The sequence below is a fragment of the Mauremys reevesii genome, linkage group 1, assembly GCF_016161935.1.
Source record: "Mauremys reevesii isolate NIE-2019 linkage group 1, ASM1616193v1, whole genome shotgun sequence".
NCBI lineage: Eukaryota > Metazoa > Chordata > Testudines > Geoemydidae > Mauremys > Mauremys reevesii.
In genome coordinates this window covers 50,686,864-50,694,791 of record NC_052623.1, presented here as the reverse complement: position 1 = coordinate 50,694,791, position 7,928 = coordinate 50,686,864, and positions in this window count along the sequence as shown.

The following is a 7,928-nucleotide window of genomic DNA, read 5'->3' as shown; positions in this document are numbered from 1 at the left end:
AAATACATTAGAAGCAAGAGGAAGACCAAGGACAGGGTAGGCCTGTAACTCAATAAGGGGAAAAAAACAATAACCGAAAATGTAGAAATGGCAGAAGTGCTAAATGACTTTTGTTTTGATTTTCACCAAAAAGGTTAGTAGTGATTGGATGTCGAACATAGTGAACACCAGTGAAAATGAGGTAGGATCAGAGGCTAAAAAAGAGAAAGAACAAGTTAAAAATTACTTAGACAAATTAGACATGCATCTGACGAAGTGGGTATTCACCCACGAAAGCTCATGCTCCAAAACGTCTGTTAGTCTATAAGGTGCCACAGGATTCTTTGCTGCTTAGACAAATGAGTTTTCTTCAAGTCACCAGGGCCTAATGAAATACATCCTAGAATACTCAAGGAGCTGAGGAGACATGTGAGCTATTAGTGATTATCTTCAAAAAGTCATGGAAGATTGGAGAGAGTCCAGAGGACCGGAAAAGTGCAAATAGAGTGCCCATCTATAAGAAGGGAAATAAGGACAACCCGGAGAATTACAGACCAGTCAGCCAGCTTAACTTCAGTACCTGCAAAAATAATCGAGCAAATAATGAAGCAATCTATTTGTAAACACCTAGAGGATAATAAGGTGATAAATAATAGTTAGCATGGATTTGTCAAGAACAAATCATGTCAAACCAACCTAACAGCTTTCTTTAACAGAGTAACAAGCCTTCTGGATAGGGGATAGTTTTCAAGTACATAAAAGGTTGTTAGAAGGAGGAGGGAGAAAAATTGTTCTCCTTAACCTCCGAGGATAGGACAGGAAGCAATGGTCGTAAAATGCAACAAGGGCGGTTTAGGTTGGACATTAGGAAAAACTTCTTGTCAGGGTGGTTAAGCACTGGAATAAATTGTCTAGGGAGATTGAGGAATCTCCATCAGTGGAGATTTTGAAGAGCAGGCTAGACAAACACCTGACAGGGATGGTCTAGATAATACTTACTCCTACCATGAGTGCAGGGGACTGGACTAAATGACCTCTTGAGGTCTCTTTCAGTCCTATGAGTCTATAATTCTAATACAGAGCAATCTAGATCACTTGGTAAACTGGGCACAAGCAAACAATTAATGTTTTAATATGGCTATCTGTAAATGTATACATTTAGGAACAAAGAATATAGGCCATACTTACAGGATGGGGCACTCTAGTGTAGAAAGCAGTGACCCTGAAAAGGATTTGGGGAGTCATGGTGGATAATCAGCTGAACATGAGCCCCCAGTGCGATGCAGTGGCCAAAACAGTTAATGCAATCCTAAAATGTATGAACACGGGAATTCTTGAGTAGGAGTAGAAAGATTATTTTACCTCTGTATTGGCAATGGCTGATGGAATACTGTGCCCTTTTCTGGTGTTTATAATTCAAGAAGGATGTTGAAAAATTTGAGAGGGTTCAGAGAAGGGCCACGAGAATGATTAAAGGATTAGAAAACATGGTATATAGCGATAGACTCAAAGCGCTCAATCTATTTAATTTAGCAAAGAGAAGATTAGGGGGTGACCTGATTACAGTCTATAAATACCTACATGGGGAACAAACATTTAATAATGGGCTTGTAACAGGGTCGGCACCCGCCTCTCACAAGCACCCCCTTCTGGCCAGGTGTGAGCCTCCTGTTTCTCTGTTTGGAATGGGGATGGCACCCACCTCTCGCGAGAGGCCCCTTGGCCGATTGTTTCTTCAGCAGGTCTTCAGTGACTCAGCCCTCTAGCTGAGTCACACACACTGTCTGTAGATGGAACAAACAAACCCCTTCCGGGGTATACAGTCTCTAACTTCTTTTTCACAGCCCGGGTATAGGGCCGTACTGCCAAGACTTCCTTTCCGGAGACACTGTCTTCTCACTCACTCTCACTCATGCCCGTCACCCCAATCGGGGTATGTGCCACCAACCACAGATCTCCAGAGTCTTCTATCCTGGGCCATTCGCTCTAGCTGGTTCCAGGTATAGCCCATTTTTTTGCTATCAGCCTGAAGGTCGCGTCTCCAGGTATTTCTTGGACAGCCTCTTTTCCGCTTGCCTTGGGGGTTCCACCGCAGTGCCGTCTATAACAGTCCAACTGGGGCCCATCGCGGTACCCTCAGTTAGTGTGTCCTTTTTGGAAGCCCTCCCTGGGCTCAGTCTCTAAGCAGACCAACAGGGCCCATTGTGGTACCCTCACTTGGTCTGGCTAGGTTCTGGGCTCAGTCCTTACTTGGTCCCCACAGTCAGCCGGGAGCTCCTTCTTAGCTCTGCCAGTCTTTGGCAGCCCTCCCTGGGCTCAGTCCTGCTCGCACTGAGCTGTTTGTGCTCCTGCAGTGAACATGAGGCAGAAACTTAGGTGATGAGGGAGCTTTTAGCATGAAAACTTAGGTACCAATTGAGTTTGAGGTTTATGGATCACAGTGGAGCCTAAAACGGGGACTTAGGTGCCTAAATCTGGGATTTAGGCCCCTATGTACCTTTGTAGATCCCAGCCTTGGAGTCTAGGGTATGTAGGGCACAAGGGTGGTATTCAATTCAGTTAATCCAAAACCGCATCTACACTTGGATGGTATTTGCCTTGAATCACAGGGTATGTGGACCAATCAGTTAGCCACATGAAGTGGATAATCCATACTAATTAGCTTTTAGTTTGATCTGATTCTGAGCTAACAAACACATGACAGGGCAGTGTTGTACACTCAGTATTCACTCCAGTCCCTAAACCTGAGACTGAATATATCCAGCTCACATGCCACTGAAACAAGAAATGCTTTATTGCGTCTCATATGACCCATGTTACAGTTAATCCAATATCAAATCAGTTTATGAGGGAAGTGAAACTCCATGCAGGTATAAAAAGAACTACTTATGTTTTAAAAGGAAACACTCCAGAGGAAGGGACTTCTCCAATTTTGAATAATTTATGGTTTAGAAATATTTGTGCTCATAAAAAGATTTGTAATGATATTTTATATCCGACAATATTTTAAGACTGAAATAGGGGCTTCTGAGCATGCCCAGGCGCTTCACCCTGTTAAACATGACTTTTCTTTATGATACGTCATAGGGCTGGATTGTTGCTAGCATGGCAGCATCTACGGGGTGGTGGCAAGCACGACAGGGTGCAAAGAACACTCTCTATGCACCTGTGCAAGGGGCAGCGGAAGTCTCAGTCCTTGAACTCCTGGTGCAGTGGGAATATCCAGTATCCAGAATGTCATTAGAACCCCCAAAGCAGCCAGGTAGAGGTGGTCTGTGGCTCTGCCCCTTTCTGTACTGGTCAGTAGAACAGGGCTGGTGAAAGGGGAACCTGTTCTGCACCCCTCAAGAGTTTAACACAGCTCCCACTCTGGTGCATGCTCCCAGTACTATTGGCGACATCACAAATTGTCAGTCTGGAGGAGATTTTAATGTCCCAAACTGAGATGAGATTGTAAGTACAGTGAATAAAGTCCTTTTATGCAAATATCCTCCAGTCTGAAACTGCCGGGGAGAGGAGAACAGGGGGATCAATTCTGATGAAGAACGGCCTGAAAGCACCAGCTCACTTCCAAATGACCAGGCGATGGTCATAGCTTGTGCTTGCCTAATGTGGCCTGACATTCCTGTCACAATCCTTATATTTCATTGATGTACAAGGACATTCCATAATACAAAGCTGAATATTCTGAATGTGCAATTAATTGAATATCTGGATTATCAGGATAAATGAGACATTTATTACTGTCCCCCCCTAAAACTGGGGTAAAGTGAAGTTTATGATCAGGAAATAATTAAGTCTGGTCCAATAACAGGAAGGGCAGTTACAGATCCCAGCTCAAGACCCATGTGATTCCTGCAACAAATCAGCTAATCAGTTATGGTTTGGTTGTTCAAGAGAGGTGATTTCATTTACTGTGAAAAAAATGAAGATTGTTTGGAAACATCTGTAACTAATGAGTTATGCAATAGCTAAGTAACCACATGATCTTATTTTCATTACCCTCTCTACTTCTTTCCTTCTGTTTTTCTCATTCTTCTCACTTCTTTTCTCATATTATACTGTAAACTGAACAGGCAGGAACTACCTCTTATCTTGTGATTTTGCAGTGCCTAAGAGAACAATGCCCCATTCCTGACTGGCAGGGCTGGTGCAACCATTTAGGCAACCTAGGCGGTTGCCTAGGGCGCTAGGATTTGGGGGGCGGCATTTTTTTTGTCAGTGACCGCGGCGGCCAGATCTTCGGCTGCCCTAGTTGCCGCCGGCATTTAGGCAGAGGGAGCTGGGGCAGGGGAGCACAGGGAGGGCCGCCTGCAGCAAGTAAGGGGGAACTCCCTGCCCCAGCTCACCCCTGCCCCGCCTCCTCCCCGAGCTTCACTTCTCCTGCCTCCCAAGGGGGTGCCTCAGGGCGGAGGGTGGGGAGCTGCCGCGGGGGGGCGCCTCAGGGTGGAGGAGGGGAGCTGCCGCGTGGGGGGCACCTCAGGGCGGGGGCTTGGGGACGGGGGAGGGCGCAAGGTGGAAGTTTCGCCTAAGGCGCGAAACATCCTTGCACCGGCCCTGCTGACTGGAGCCACTAGACACTACCACAGAAAACTTCATAAACATCAGATTAAGGCATAGGCACCATAGACATAGTCTTAGGGACCCAACTCCCAGAGCCATGCGACTATATCAGAATTTCAGGTTTATGATGTTTCTGGACTCATAGATGCAAAGAAAAACTCCACCCAGGTGTGATGTTCGCTTGAGTTTGTAGACAGCATACACCAGACTAGGTGCAGCAGCCAGCAGAGCCATGGAGGAAGTCATTTGACTCCATCCCCAAGCAGATCGTCTGCTGCTCTGTGGGAAACCCCAGCTACCTATCTCAATTTGGAGAAGGGTTTCCTGCATAATACATCCCCCCATTTGGTGATGTGCCTAGGACCCTGGATTGTCTTTTTGACCTGAGCACCAGCTCCGCACTCCCATTGGCCGGGAACCACGGCCAATGGGAGCTGGGGGGACAGTGCCAGTAGGCGAGAACAGCACCCGGTGCCTTCTTCCCCCCCCGCCCCCACCCCACCCCACCCCCCCCCGGAGCTGGACCTGCTGGCTGCTTCCAGGGTGCAGTGCGGTGCCAGGACAGGCAGGGAGCCTGCCTTAGCCCTGCAGCACCGCTGACCAGGAGTCGCTGGAGGTAAGACCGCCCCCCAGCCCCAACCCCCTGCCCCAGCCCTTAGTCCCCCCCCAAAACCCAGAGCCCCCTCCTGCACCTCAAACCCCTCATCCCCATCCCAGAACCTGCACCCCCAGCCGGAGTCCTCACCCCCCCAGCACCCCAACCTTCTGCCCCAGCACAGAGCCCCCTCCTGCACCCTAAACCCCTCATCCCTGCCCCACCCCAGAGCCTATACACCCATACAGAGCCCTCACCCCCTCCCACACCCCAACTCCCTGTTCCAGCCTGGAGCCCCCTCCTGCACCCTGAACCTCTCATTTCTGGCCCCACTCTGGAGCCCACACCCCCAGTTAGAACCCTCACCCCCTCCCACACCCCAACCCCCTGCCCCAGCCCAGTGAAAGTGAGTGAGGGTGCGAGAGAGCGAGCCACTGAGATTCGGAATGTAGTGAAGAGGGGGCAGGGCCTCAGGGAAGGGACAGGGCTAGGGTGTTTGGTTTTGTGGGATTAACAGGTGGGCAAAATACGGCCTGTGGGCCAGATCCGGTCTGTCTAACATTTCTGTCCGGCCTCCTCTGCTCCCTCGCAATCTCTGAATGCAGCCTGCTAAAAGTCCTGCAGCGCAGCGAGGCACTCAGGCAGGTTGCGTGCCTCTCGTGGCCCCATGCCGCTCCCGGAAGCGGCCGGCTGCTGCTGGCACATCTGTGTGCACCCCTGGCGGGGGAGGGGAGGCATCTCTGTGTGCTGCCCCGCCCCCAGCACTGTCCTCACAGCTCTCATTGGCCAGAAACTGGCCAATGGAAGCTGCGGGGACGGTGTCTGTGGGCATGGGCAGCCCATGGAGACCTGCTGCCCTCCTCCCCACAAGGGGTGCACAGAGACGTGCCAGCAGTAGCCGGCTGCTTCCGGGAGCAGTGTGGGGCCATGTTATACAGGCAGCCTGCCTGAGCCCCTGCTGCACCGCCGGCCAGGAGCCGCCTGTGGTAAGCGCCTCCCAGCCAGAGCCTACACCTCACGCCCCCTTCCACACCCCAACACTGCGCCAGCACAGAGCTCCCTCCTGCACCCAAACTCCCTCCCAGACCCCACACCTCCTCCTGCACCCCAATTCCCTGCCCCAGCCCAGAGCTCCCTCCGGCCTCAAACTCCCTCCCAGAGCCCACACCCCTCACCCTCTCCTGCACCCCAACACTCTGCACCAGCCCAGAGCTCCCTTCTCAACCCAAACTCCCTCCCAGACCCCACACCCCTTCCATTAATATAGTAGAAATGTGCAGCCCGTGATGATTTACCAGAATTCATGGAGTGCCCCCCCCCCTGCAAAAATTATTGTCCACCCCTGGATTAGAAAGTTGGCAACCCTAGGGGGAGAGCGAGTGAGGAGGGATGGAACAAGTGGGGGAGAAGGGGTGGGGCCTTGGGGAAGGGCAGGGGTATTCGGTTTTGTGTGATTAGAAAGTTGGCAACCCTATTACTGAGATTAAGAGATGGGTTGGACCCAGTAGAAAAATCAAAATCAGCATCGCTTTATATTGTCCCTGATTATTGCTGTTCTGAAGAGTTTAGGGTTTGATCCTGCCCCATTGAAATCAATTGATTTCTACCTCTGCGGATAGAATTAGACCCATAGGTTTTTATAGCTGATGTTAACCTAGCCCATACATTTACCCAGAGATAAGAAAATCCTCATTGCATTATTAGATTAAACAAAGTCCATTGCTGCAGATGCAGCAAAGCCTAAACTGGAGAGCAGGTTTACCTTAGAATCATAGAATTGGAAGGGACCTCAAGAGGTCATCTAGTCCAGTCCCTGCACTCGTGGCAGGACTAAGTATTATCTTCTAGACCATCCCTGACAGGTGTTTGTCTAACCTGCTCGTAAAAATCCTCGACGATGGAGATTGCACAACCTCCCTAAGCAATTTATTCCAGTGTTTAATTACTCTGACAGTTAGGAAGTTTTTCCTAATGTCCAACCTAAACCGCCCTTGCTGCAATTTAAGCCCATTGCTTCTCATCCTATCCTCAGAGGTTAAGGAGAACAATTTTTCTTCCTCCTCCTTGTAACAACCTTTTATGTACTTGAAAACTGTTATGTCCCTTCTCAGTCTTCTCTTCTCCAGACTAAACAAACCCAGTTTTTTCAATCTTCCCTCATAGATCAAGTTTTCTAGACCTTTAATCATTTTTGTTGCTCTTCTCTGGACTTTCTCCAATTTTTCCACCTATTTCCTGAAATGTGACGCTCAGAACTAGACGCAATACTCCAGTTGAGGCCTAATCAGCGAAGAGTAGAGCAGAAGAATTACTTCTCGTGTCTTGTTTACAATACTCCTGCAAATACATCCCAGAATGATGTTTGCTTTTTTTTGCAACAGCATTACACTGTTGACTCATATTTAGCTTGTAATCCACTTCCCCAGATCCCTTTCTGCAGTACTGTTACCTATGCAGTCATTTCCCATTTTTGTATGTATGCAACTGATTGTTCCTTCCTAAGTGGAATACTTTGCATTTGTCTTTACTGAATTTCATCCCATTTCCTTCAGACCATTTCTCCAGTTTGTCCAAATAATTTTGAATTTTAATCCTGTCCTCCAAAGCACTTGCAACGCCTTCCAGCTTGGTATTGTCCACAAACTTTATAAGTGTACTCTCTATTCCATTATCTAAATCACTGATGAAGATATTGAACAGAACTGGACCCAGAACCACTCCCTGCAGAACCCTACTCGTTATGGCCTTCCAGCATGACTGTGAACCACTGATAACTACTCTCTGGGAATGA